The following is a 13,335-nucleotide window of genomic DNA, read 5'->3' on the forward strand; positions in this document are numbered from 1 at the left end:
TTCTTTTTTTTAAAAAATATCATTAAGAATTTGAATAAAAAAAGGCAGCATAAATTGGTAAAGCCTTTTTTAATCATGTATCTTTTTTTTCTCCTTAATTTGTGCTTACTCTGAATACAGTAACCCTGTCGGTCAAAGATACCCGGGGATACCAAGTGATTTATTACTTTTTTGACCGAAAGCTGGCAAGCAGGGCTGTTCTAATCTCGGCCTGGCCGGGCCCCGGCCCGGCCCTGGCCGGGCCCTGGCCCGATGAGCCAATTTTCCCCGACTGAGCCGGGGCCAGCCGGCCCGGGCCAGGCCAAGATTTCAATTTCGTGAAAGTATTCTATACAACTTTAAAATTACTTTTGGAAAAATTTTGGGATATTTCACTTGTTAAAATACATTTTGAACCACCACTTTTGTAAAAATTTAACACCGGGGAAAATAAGCCGTCTAACAAAACTTTATGCTAATCAAGGTATCCCTAATTAATTGTTATGACTATTATCGGGGGATCTCCACCTCAATTGACCCTTAATGGGGTTTTGGGTTTTCCCCCCAAATTGAAAACCAAATAATTTTTTTATTTTGTCTATTGAGGATTTTTAGTACTGTCCGAATTATTGAACTACCTTCGAAAATTTTGTTTCTTCTGTAAAAAAAATTGTCCCCAAAACATAAAAAAAAAATATAAATATTGAAAATCAAAAAAAATAAAACATTTCTTTACTGCCGGGTCTCTGCAATAAAGTTGGTAAAAACGTTAAAGCTGCCAATCTGGGGCTGTAATTTCCCGAAACACCTTTTTAAACTTTTCATTATATTTTTTTTTTTAATTTCCCCGTAAACTAAAAGCGGGAAAATTACCATTATGTGTTTTATTTTTCTTTTAAAAAGAAATACACAAATATTTGACATTTTTTTACATCAATTATTACCATAAAATTTTGTAAGAAAAAAACCAATAAAAAAAAAAGTTTTTAATTGATTTAATGAAAACAATCTTTGAAATCAACCCCGGTAACTGTGTGAAAGGAGAACTTTAAAACCCAGTGCCATTGGAAACTTTGCATGTTTTTTTGGTAAATTTCGGTTACAAAAATGATGTAAAAAAGAGTGGCCCCTGTCAAACAAGGGAAAACAAACTTTAAATTTCTAAAATTTGCTACCTCCGTTCTAGAACGGGGTAGATGGTGGGGGAAGCGATATATAAATTTTGTTTTAGGTTATACACATCTGAATATTTTTGAAAGTTTTTTTTATATTGATCTAAGTATGGGGAAAAAAATCTACAAATTCTTGTGAAACGGGCTCAAGAGCATTTTTAGCTGAAATTTACACTTAGAATAACTAACACAATCCCATTTTTTTTTGGAAAAAAAATTTAAAAAAAACTAAAATGCCAACACCCCCTGAAAATGATTAGAGGTCCCACATTAATGAAATTATTTTTCATTACTTTTCCTAGATTGAATCACTTAAACTAAACCAAACAATTAAAATTCAACTGCATTTAAAAAAGGCCCCTGGATGTAGGGAAAAACCTGAAATTACAATTCCAAGAGATTGTCCCTCGGGCTGTAAATATTCTTATATTGCAGCAGGAAACTTATCATAAAAATTAGCCATTATTTTAAACCAAGTTTTTAAAGCTGACTTAAATATTTAATTAAGAAAAATTGGGTATTTATCTTTTAGTTAACCATTTTTTTCATGAAAATTTTGTTTCAAATAAATGAATGACAAATTTAATGATTCCCAGAGGATGGTTGACATGCAGAAAGTAACAATCGGTTATACTGCTGCTTTTGAAATTTGTTTTTAGATTTTATCCCATTATTTGTTATTTTTAAAAAAAAATTTGGCCGGCCGGGCCTGGCCTGGCCCGGCCCAGAAAAAAATGGATGGGGCCCGGCCGGCCAGGCCAGGCCCAGGCCAGAGATTAGAACTGCCGGCAAGCAACCCAAACTCAAAGCCATTTATTTGGTCCATGAATAAATAAGGCTGCAGGGAGAAAACAAAAACTTTTTAATCAAAATAAAAAAACTGGAAAAAAATTTTTTATCCCCTAGTATCGGGTAATGAAAAATGTTTTTGTTCCGGGCTTTAAAAAATGAAAGTGAAATGGCATTTAACAGAATTTAACGTTTCTTAAACAAAATGTTCGGGGAAAGCAGAAATTTTTTATTGTACTAACGCTTTTTTGTTACAATTGTAAAACCAAAAACAAAAATAAAATGTTTTGAAAAGAATAGGGTAGAGTTTTATTTTTAAAAACATTTTTACTTAGATGTATCTCTTTGCCATTAGTCTTGAAATAATAATTTTGAATTGAAAAAAAAAGTTATATTAACTTTTTTTTCCAAAAGAAAAAAAATTACGGGGGCATGTTTGAATATCATTACTTTTTTTTTTGTTTTAAATTATTTCTGCGCCGTATTTTTTCTCAGCTCAACTCTTTCGCACGCTTTTTTTTTTTGTGCGCACGCTTTTTTCCCCGAGAGCATGACATCTGATTTTTTACGCCGACCTTTTCGAGGCTCGACATTTTTTTCGTGCGCAGCATGTTATCTGGGACGCTCAAAATGTTATCTCGGGTCGGATCTTGTCTCGCCCGCCGACGTCTTATTTTGTGCCAAGACGTTTTTTCAAGGAAAGCATCTTACTGGGCACTTTGCATAATTTAAATTCGTCGTAAGATTCTGATCTGGGTCCAAGACTTTTTATTTGGGCCACGACACTTTTCGGCGCACGACACCATATCAATTATATTAAACCCCTTTGGTTTTTTAGGCATGAATAATTGGGGGCCCGGTCTTTTCTGGTTTTTGTATTTTCGCGCCTTTTTTTTTACTTTTTCATACGAATTCAATTTTTCAAGAAAAGAAAAAAAGAATTTTAATAATTGTTATTGAATCGTTTCCCTTTTGTTCCGCCTTTTTCATCATGGATTTTTTCCGGGGGGGTTCAAACATAATTTTTTTACGATTGCAAGTCGACCCCTTATCAAGGGCCCACGCCGTGTTTTGGTAAAAATGTTTTAAAGGTTTAAGGACAGAAATACAAAACATGTTGAGGGCACACTTCGAAAAAACAAGCCGCAGCCGAAAACACAATGCGGAGCGCTTTTTCACGAGGGGGACAGCACGACAAACCCGTTTCAAAAGCGATATTAGGTTTTTGAAGCTGCCTGAAATCGTTTTTTCTCTTTTTTGATTATTTCCCCAAAGAAGTTTATTTAAAAATACGTAAACTGTCCTCTAGGGTTTCCTAAACCCAAAGTGGGGTAGTATTTCTTTTCTTCTTTTCTTCAAAAAAGAAAAAAATTTAATGTTTGTACATAGTCTACATACGGGGATACTTTCCTAAAACTTTTTTTTTGAGTTGATGTCATAAAAAAAAAGTAATGATTTTTTTTTTTTTTTTTTTCCCCAAAAAAATGTCGAAAACGGGCCCAAAAAATTGAAAGCAAAACCTCAACTTCAAATTTTGGAATTTCCCCAAGAATGTGTATAGAATTCCTGTCATCATGACTTTGCGTTTCGCTGCCGTCAAACCCCGTTTTTTTTTTCGTTTGGCAATTTTTCAAATATTTTTGCAAAAAATCTACCGTAAACACATATTTTTTTTACTTTTTTTATTTAATAAATATACCTTAAAAAATGTTCCCCAAAAAATAAAAAACTTTCACCGCCCAAAAAAAAGAAAAAAGAAAAATACCGAAGGGTGCAGTTTTAGATTATTTTGCCTTACGAATGCACGGTTTCCTTAAAAATTTTACTTGATATACCTGAAAAATTGTTTTTGATATTTAGCTGTTTGCAATATAAAAAAAAACTGTAAACAGGCGGGAAAAAATAAATTCGGGTCTTTTCCCCCACTAAAAAAAGGGAAAAACTAATTTTTTCCTTTATAAGAGCGGGGTACCGCTAGGGGGGCGCTACACAGAACCATTAAAAAGGCCTGTGCAAAATTTAAATGTTTTTTGAAAATATAGTCTTCAATCACTTCAGGTCAAATTTTTTTAATTACGTTAATATTTGATTTTTGGTCTAAGGTAGGGGTCACCTAAAATAATATCCCTATTTTTTTCAAAAACGACTCCGACCAAAATGCAAAAATGCCCCCCTGCCACAAAATAGTTAAACTCTGCTCTACAAAAATTCAACTCTGTTTTTTTGTCTTAAGATTTTGCAAAATGGAATTCCGTTCACAATATAGACAAATAACGATTTATAAAAAATTTTTAAAACTGTTTTTAACTTAAAGTTCTCTTTGTTTGAAAAAATAAATGTAACATGAAAAAAACATAAAAAGACTTATATTTAATAAAAGTCAGTTGGTGTTTTGTTTTTTCGGAAGTTTTTGGCGATGAAATGCAGTTTTTCCGTGTTTTTTTTGGACATTTTGATGGTTAAATGTTTCAATACAAAAAACTGTGGCAGTTAAGACACAAAATGTCAGTAAAATTTACAAAAAAAACGGCCCTTATTTATTTTCTTTTGCAAAATTAATTTTTGACAAAATTTTAGACACATTTAAAAGAAATGGGCGGACAATGATTATAGAAAATTCCTCCCCCCCCCCCCCCCCCCCCCCCCCCCCAACCCCCCCAAAAAAAGTAAATGTTTTTAAATATTTTAAAATTTTTTTGTGATTACTTTGTTTATTTTGTACGGATAGACAATTAAAAATTATTTTAAAAATTAAAAAAAAATTGAAAGAAACGGTGCATTTACTCCAAATGACTGACAGAACGGGGCATCCGTTTTTGGAAAAATACTGTGCAAATCAAACTTTTTGTCTGCAAATTTTAGAAAATTAGGAAGCTCAGGGATTGCAAAATGTTTTTTAACCCGTATTTGGCCCAAAAATTATTCATTTAAAACGTGAAAAACCCCTTTTAAATAAACCTTGTATAACAGAAGAAAGAGAAATAAAAGGGGGGATCCAAAAGATTTGTTCTTTTAATTTTTTTTTTTTTTTTTTCTTTTTCTTTTTTTTTTGCCATTATTTTTTTGTTTTTGTTGGTTTTAACGTCCCCCCCCGACACAGATAGGTCATTTGGGATTTTTCAGCTTAATGGTGGAGGAAGACCCGGGGTGCCTCTTCTTTTTACTTTATCACGACGGGCCCCCTGGTAAACCCCAAACATTCCGTAGCTAGCTGGATCCTTCCCCCAAATGAAAAAATTTTAAACGCCCCGAGTGAGGTTTAAAACCCCTCGATGCAGTGTTTTGAAGCATGTTTTCAAAATTTTTTTGTGATAAATTTGTTGAAACAGCACTAAAGGATTATTGTTCACCATGGATGATCAAAAAGGGGTAAATAACCTTATTAAAAAGCATTATTCGGTAATGGCAATTTCTTTAAAACATTCTGTACCTTAAGGTCGGGGGCCATTTTGGTAAGTCTTTTACCCCCCTTCTTTTCCTACTAAAACCCAAAATTAGGAAAATTGTCCACCCACTTCACCCTTTAATACTTTATTCCGGGATTTTTTAGCCGGGATGTCGCTTTCTACTGAAACATATGTCAAACAAAAATTATCCCTTTCTCTTGTTTAAAAGTATATATGGTTTTTAAAGCTCCCCAACCTTTTCATGTTTTCGTATATAAATTTCGGGTAATCTTAAATCGGCTTAAAAAAATTTGCATTTCAAAGCCCTCCCAACAGTTTTACAGCATTACTAAGTTTTTGGAAACAAAACCCTGAACATACTTTACCATAATATCGAAAATTTTAAGTAACTTTTAAAATTAATGTAGAATGTTTTTGGGTTTCGAGGATGTGGTGGTTTCAAGAATGAGGTTTTTTTTTTTTTTAAGGGGTTATTTTGATATTTAGGGAAAGGTAAATTGTTTAACGCAATTCGATTGTTAAAATTATTGAAATTTTTGGTTTATATATTGTGTGTTCTGATGTAAAAAACCTTACTTTTGACTTATGAAACATACAATTTTACAACTTGGTAGTGAAACAAAGCCACTTTGGTAAAACATTTTCTTCAATAGGTTGTTTTTTTGCCATAGTATTTTCATATATCACTTTATTGGAGGTATTACGAAAACGCAGTTATATTTCTTTTCCCGAAACAAAAAACATAGATGAGATTCCCCTGTTCTTTTTGGGTTTTTTGGTATCATTGTTTTTACAAATTTCATTTTTACTTTTAAAACTATAAAAAAATACAAACAAAGGGGCCCCCGGGGGCCCGGGGGTTAAAGTCGATGACTTAAAATCACTTGCCCCTCACGATGGGGTTCGACCTCACCGGGGGTTAAATTCTTCTGGGGAAAAACCCTCCCAGCGGGCTTACGGAAGGCCCGGGGGTTTACCCAGGTGCCCCCCCGTGATGAAATAATCACGGGGGAACCTGGGGTCTTCCTCCCCCATAAAGCTGGAAATCCCTAGCCCTATTTTGGGGCGGTGCACGTTAATCCAACCCAAAAAAAAAAATAAAAAACAACTTTGTCATTAAAAATAAATGTTTTTTAAAACTGTTACATATAGATACTTTGAAAAAAACTTTTATGTCAGTCCCGTTTTATCAAATTCGGTAAGTATTTTCGAAAACAAAAGGGGGACACATATTTGGGGAACCGTTGTAATTTATGCTTTGTCAAGAAATCACACCTTATTTTTCCCCGGGAACAAAATTTTTTTTTTCGATAGTGTGATGTTCCCACTTTTGCTATATCTTGTATTAGGAAAATTAATTTGTCATCAGGGGGTTTTTGTACCCTATATGAAAGTAATAAAGTTTTTATCTATCTTTCTATGCATTAACGACCCCGACTTAATTGCCTAATTTAGTGTTAAATTATCGTTATCGAGTTTCTGGTATACAACCCCGGGGGAATCTAAGGGGTTTCCCAAAGAAAATATTGTAATCGTTTTCTATAAAAAACCAATTAACAGGGGTATATTCGGTTTTTTAAAACGAAACGGGGAAAGTTGTCGAAAAAACGACAGTTTTTTGTTGTGACTAGGTCTGCATTAATTTAAAAAATTCTTACAATTTTTTTTTTACCACATTTTTTTTTTTGACATATAAAATTAAAAATTGTCGAAAATTGTTGGGACAAACTGGTATTTGTCTTTTCCGGAAATGTCTAAACCTTCGTAAATACACGATTCCGATCTTTTTTCCTGAAATTTATTCCTACTTTTAGCCGCGGTTATTTCTGTCAAAATTATCGGTCTTTTTTATACAACCGATATTTCGGGGTAATATGGTGGGGCGCGGTGGGAAAAGGTTTCCCTAGGCTGTAATTTTCGGTAGAAAAAAGGAAAAATTCCGACTGGATTCAGCATATAAAAGAAAAAAAACATGTACTCTAAAAATTTTATTTTAGAATTTAAGAATGTTTTTGTATCATTAAGAAAATTTATTATACAAGCTAAATTAAAACCCTCCGCCCTTGCTCAGAGGTAGGCTTGGGCCGGACGTGGGGGGGAGTTCGATCCTCGGAGGGGGGTAGTTCTCCGTGATATTTTTAAAAAATACTGTGGGTGAAAACTTATCCTCCACCTCGAAATCGTGTGGGGGGGGCGCTTGCGGGAACAGGTTTGTACTATACATAATCCAGAAAAAATGGTTGGGTTTTTGCCCGCCATTACATGACTGAAATTACTGTTAAAAAAAAACTTTTTAAAACCCAAAACAAACAAAACAGGTAGAATCTTTTTTACATACTACAGAGTTGCACCCTTTGTTTGGAACGGGCTAGTCATTGATTATTTTTTAATTTGTTCCAACTCATTTTGTTAAGTCTTTTAAAACCAGTAATGGTTAAGCCCAAAATAAAAAGGATTAAACATACGTTTTTTAAATATTAATTCAACAAAACCCTTTTGCATTACTGTACATCAAACAACAAAAAGAACATACTCGAAAACTTGATTCCAGGAGCGTAAAAAATTGTTTCTGTTTACTGTTCATAAAGAAAAAATGCATGAATATGTTTTATTCACAATAGCTAACTATTCAGAGGCTACGCATTGATAGGTTTAGTTGAAGAAGGGAATTTTGCATTGTGATATATCTGAAAATTTTATTTCAAACAAAAAGATAAAACGTTAAGAAAAAAAATTGTAAATTTTAAAAAAAATTGTTTGTGGTTTTTGATGTATGTGTATTTTGTTTTTAATAGGTGGATTTTCCTTTAAAAGGGATCGTAAAAACTTAATTAGAATTATGAAAAATCAATTTGAATTTTAAAAATCAAATGTTTGTACAATGCTCTTTTTCATTTGATTTTTTAAAAAAAAGTTGACAATAACGCATTTTTTTGTTTAATTCTCCTTTTTCGTTATTTTTTTTTAAAAACAATTATATCATCTTAAAGATAAATGTATCCCCTAAAACTAATTGAAAATGGAATACAAAGGCTTTTCAATGACAAAAAAATTGAGAAAGAACCAAAGAAAAACAAGATGAAAAAAAATACCCTTTTGTATAACACCAATCCAAAAAAATTGGAATTTTTTTAAAATAATAAAGAAAATCTACCAATATTATTTTTAAAGATATAATTTTAAGGAAATTATTTCGAAAAAAATTTTTTTTTGTAAAAACTATCATCACCATTCTGGGTAAACGATTTGTAATTCTTGGTAGAGGTCCACTAGACAATACTACACACCAATATCTAAACTCTAGCCTTTTTATTTCAACAAAAAAGTTTTTAAAAATTTTCCTAATAAGTCTATGTAAAAACAAAAATCCCGGGCGGGGCCAAATTTTTAACCCGGGGCCTAATTTGAACAAATTTTCTAGAAATTCGGTGAGGTTTTAAAAAAAAGTTTGGTGAACAGCAAAAAAATAAAAACGTTTCGTAAACACAAGGGTAAAATCTGCAATTTTTTCCATTTCAGGGGGGATAATCCCAAAACCCATCGTGCAATATAGCAGTTTTCAAAAGGAACCGGGTCTAATAGAGATACAATTTATCAGTTTGGTTTAAACCAAATAAAAAAATGAAAGCGCTATCGTGAACCAAGTCAATTGGCAATTTTTCCATTTTGGGGGCACAACTCCAAGACCCATCGCGCAAATGGGGTGGGTTTTTGGAAGGAACCCGAGATCTAATAGAGATACAAGTTATGTGCAAGTTTCAAGCAAAGAATAATCCGATCCGATGCGTAAAAAGATTTCCATTTTTTTTCTAAACTGTTTTTTCTGGACTGTATGTCGTTTGAATCGAAATTAATCCCCAGTGTGACTTTTCGGAAAACCGGGGTTTTTCGTTCTAACGAAAAATATTCTTCTTACGCATTTGAAATCAAAACACGGTTTTTCTAGCATTTTAAAGAACACCCCGTTTGGGGAAATTATTATTTCCTAAAAACAAAGGAAAAGTTTAAAAAACAAACATGTAGTACAAAATACACTTAAAAAAATTTTTTAAAGACAAACTTACAAAGGTAATTTCCACAAAACCCTTGATTGCTAGGCATCTTTCTTTTCCAGATTTTCAGTGAAACAAAAAAATGGGGCAAATAATCACTGATATTATAAGTAAAACAGTGGGCTAAATATACCTGTTTCACCCCTAATATTTGCGATGAAAATTTCGTAGTAAGACTGGCTAATTCACTTTTTTTAAAAATAAAAAAAATAAAAAAAAAATATATATCAAAAGGGGTAAGAAATAGTCTTTTCCAAATATATTCACTGGGTGGGATTACTCAAATGAAAGGGTTTTTTTAAAGGGATTTTAAAAAAAAATAAATTTTTTTAATTCGGTTGCGTTTTTTGGATTATAAAAAAACTGTTCCAAACTGACTAAAAGCAAACACACAAATCGTAAATTGTCTTAATTTAATTTGCTTTCAGAAATGCTTTTCTGTAGAATTTCAACGTTTTTAAAAAAGCCTAATCATTAGGTACAAGCACTGCTTTTAAATCCATTTAAGCGTTTGCTAAAGTCTTCCCAAAAAATAAAATGGGAATAATTTGTTTCTACACTAAATTTTTTCAACGAAAAATCAACGGTAAGTCTTAATCAAACGTACCTTTTCATGATATCAAACGAAATGATGGGGTTTTTTTTTTATTTTTTTTTTACTTTTTTTAGGCAAAGGTTAGCCGGGGAGTGAAAATTTTCATTTGAACTTTAATCTTTTTGTCTTTCAGCATGATGCCCCCATTAAGACCCCGATAAAGTGTATTTAAAGGCAGACCATTGATAAAACTTTGGGAAAGTTTCCAACGTGGTTTGGAACTGTATAATGAGCGTAGGGGAATTTTTTTGGGACCCACAAAGAATAATTATAAATCAAAAGTTTTTCATTTTTAAATTTTTTGTTAAAAAAACTCTATTGAATCTGTTTTTCATAATGAATTATGGAATAACCAATGTAATCATTTTAAATTTTTTTAAATTGTATAAAAATAAATGTTTTTGGTTGAACTGAAAATGAAATTTTACGTTACGCACAATAAGTTTTTAAAAATTTGGGGATGGAATTATTGCAATAACAAACAAAATTTAGTGCCACGCCCCCAACAGAGAAAATAAGACATCCGGCAAAAATGGGATTGTAGGTAACGTTGTATAAGTAGACAAAAAATATGTAAATATAGTATATTAAAATTTTTCTTATTAATAATTTGGGGGTAAACCTTTTATATTTAATTTGGTGCGGCTGGGTTGAAGAATGACCCGTTTCCAAAAATTAATATTTTTTTTCCATCAGCTATGGGGTTGTTTTTTCCACCAGCAAAGACAATTTATATTTCCAAAGCAGAAATTTAATAACGAAAGCATTTGTACTTATTGGTCGAAAGTAAAGGCAACATTTTAAATACAAATATATAAAAGCAGTGAATGCTTTACTTGAAACACGAGCTTAACCAGACCTAACTTTTTTAAATCAAATTTACAAATTAAGGGCGCAGTTAGGGCCCAAAATTGTAGGTAAAGGTTTAGCTCCTCCCCCCCCCCCCCCCACCCCCCCCCCCCCCCAAATTCTTACATTAAAAATTTTAAAGTATAAAATGCTTTCCCTTTTACAAAATTGAAATCGATGGCCTGGCTGGACCGGCCCAGTCGAAAAAAAAAAGGGGCCATCGGACCAGGGCCCGACCAAGCTAGGCCAGGGCCCGGATTAAACATCCCCTTTTTTGCTAAATTGGATTTTTTTTTTCAAAAGAATGTAGGGGCCCGGGGGGGCTATTTTACATTTTTTAGAAGTACTCGTGTTAAGGGCTAGCTGTTTTTTAAAATGACTGCGCCCGAATTACTATACGTGCACACAAAATAATTTTTGGTGCACAGATTTTTTCTATAAATTGCTTTACATGCGTCGATTCTTTATACTTAAAGACGTTTTTTACCAAATTTTTTTAAAATTCTGTGCGCAGGCGTTTTATGCCCTACGCATCCGATGTTTAAATTAGCATTAACGCACAAAATAATTTATCAATTTTTTTTTTTTTAAAAATAATACTGGCACCTATTACCCATTTTTGGCCCCATAAAAGCACGGAGAAAATTTTTTTTCCACTTAAAATTTTTTGACTGAGTTTTTATACCAAAAACGTCGGGATTTTTATTTAAAATTCTAATACGTGCGCACGTATAAAATTATTTCGTGCGCCGTAAATCGTTATTTTTATTAAATGTTTTTTTTACTAATGCACCCGGGGTTTTTTTACTATTACGCGTGATGTTTTTTTTATAATCTGTGCACCTATTGATTTCTTGCGCACGCAGTAATTTTCGTGCAGTGTTTTTCTACTTTTTTGAGCGTATTTTTTTTTCTAATACGGCGTTAAAAATTTTGTTATTACTGTGCATGTTTTTGTTCAACCCTCGGCCCCGTCAATACATCTTCGTGCTATAAGACTTTATTTTCTATTAAAATAAATTTTTAAGAAAAACATGTTGATAGTTTTAATGCCTTTATTTTTCTATTTAAACTTTTTTATTTTCACTAAAATGATGAAAAAAGATTAAGAAGGAGATTGTCAACCAAAACAATGACAAAGTTGCACATTGTCAGGAAAGATGGGGCTAATTTCAGTTCGAAGACAAATCAAGGATATCATACTGAAAGCCCTTAAAGCTATCGTGTGGGATGAAAAAAATCTGTGGAGTCCGCCCGCTAATTCAGTAGGGAGAACTTGGGCTTGGATCGCAGGTCGCAATTTAGTCCCCGGGATGGAGTATGGGCTCCCACGTTGATGAAAAAAATTGTGTCTGTACTTTCGTCTTTACCTTGATAATTCAGTGGGGAAGTTGGCAGTTACTTCGGAGAAACGGGTTTTTCTGTCACAGAACCCAGGAACACGCCCCCTTACGTTGAAAAAGTGTTTTAAAAACGCGTTAAACAAAAAAAAAAAAATATAAAAACCCGTACAGATTAATGTATCCCCTAAAAATTCAATTGTTTAATGTTTAAAAAATTTTAACTTGAATTATTCAATTTTTGGCCTAAAAAGTGGGGGGAAATAGAAAAAATCATTTTTTAAAGTTTTTTAAACATTTTTTTCTTTTTTTATTAAAAGTATACATTTTCGTTGGGCTTATTTGGAATTTTTCATTGCTCATTTATTTAGTCGATTGTATACATTAAAAATCTGTTTAAAGTTTTATTACGATGTATTACCGAAAACGGTAATGAAGAGTCGTTGGAACCTGTAACCAGCCTACAAGAACTGGATGACTATTGTTAAAACATATTATTTCTATAATTTTCTTATATATGGTAACCAATGCGGTGAATTAAAAATTTTTCAACATTACGGGGGAAATACTAAAATCGATTTTGTGGTTGTTTGTATTAAAAAATCTATGTTTTTATTGCCCAAAAGTCCCTTGTAAAAATCTTGAACTATTTTTTCATTCTTTTCTGTATATTTAGTATATAATTTTTTTGCATTTTGCTTTTTCTAGAATTAAGTTCATTTTAAGAACGCGGCGCCCCTTTGCAGGCCTTTTTGGGCCCTCACGTGCTTTTCTTGGGGGGTAGAGATTTTGACCTTTCAGCCCAGTTTTTGTTTTACGACGCGCTTGGAATTTAATGGTAAAACATTTCCCCCCTACTTCCCCTTTAATTTACTATCTTTTAATTTTTCATTTAGTTTTACATCTCTTTTTCGGGGGGTACCTCTGAGGGTGGTTTGTATTGCTCTGGGGTTCCGAGAAATCACTCTTACCTATTATTTTTTTTACATCTTTTTTCTGGATTTTAAATTTTTGTATTGCTGATCAATTATATTATATTCTATTTCGGGGGTCAAGGGTATTTCCCTAAAGTTGTATAAATTGAAGTTATTTGTTTATAACTTTTCCCTACTTGGGGTTTGAACTGATAGTTTAAAAAATGACCATTGTGTA

The 13,335-nt window shown here is 32.6% G+C and overlaps 1 protein-coding gene across 1 annotated transcript in view; it reads right to left on the minus strand.

Annotated features, from left to right (window-relative positions):
- The window catches only part of LOC123555628 (anti-sigma-I factor RsgI6-like), a 50,778-nt gene that overhangs the window by 32,559 nt on the left and 4,884 nt on the right, over nt 1-13,335 (minus strand). The window lies entirely within an intron of this gene.

The sequence above is a fragment of the Mercenaria mercenaria genome, chromosome 15 (assembly GCF_021730395.1).
Source record: "Mercenaria mercenaria strain notata chromosome 15, MADL_Memer_1, whole genome shotgun sequence".
Lineage (NCBI taxonomy): Eukaryota > Metazoa > Mollusca > Bivalvia > Venerida > Veneridae > Mercenaria > Mercenaria mercenaria.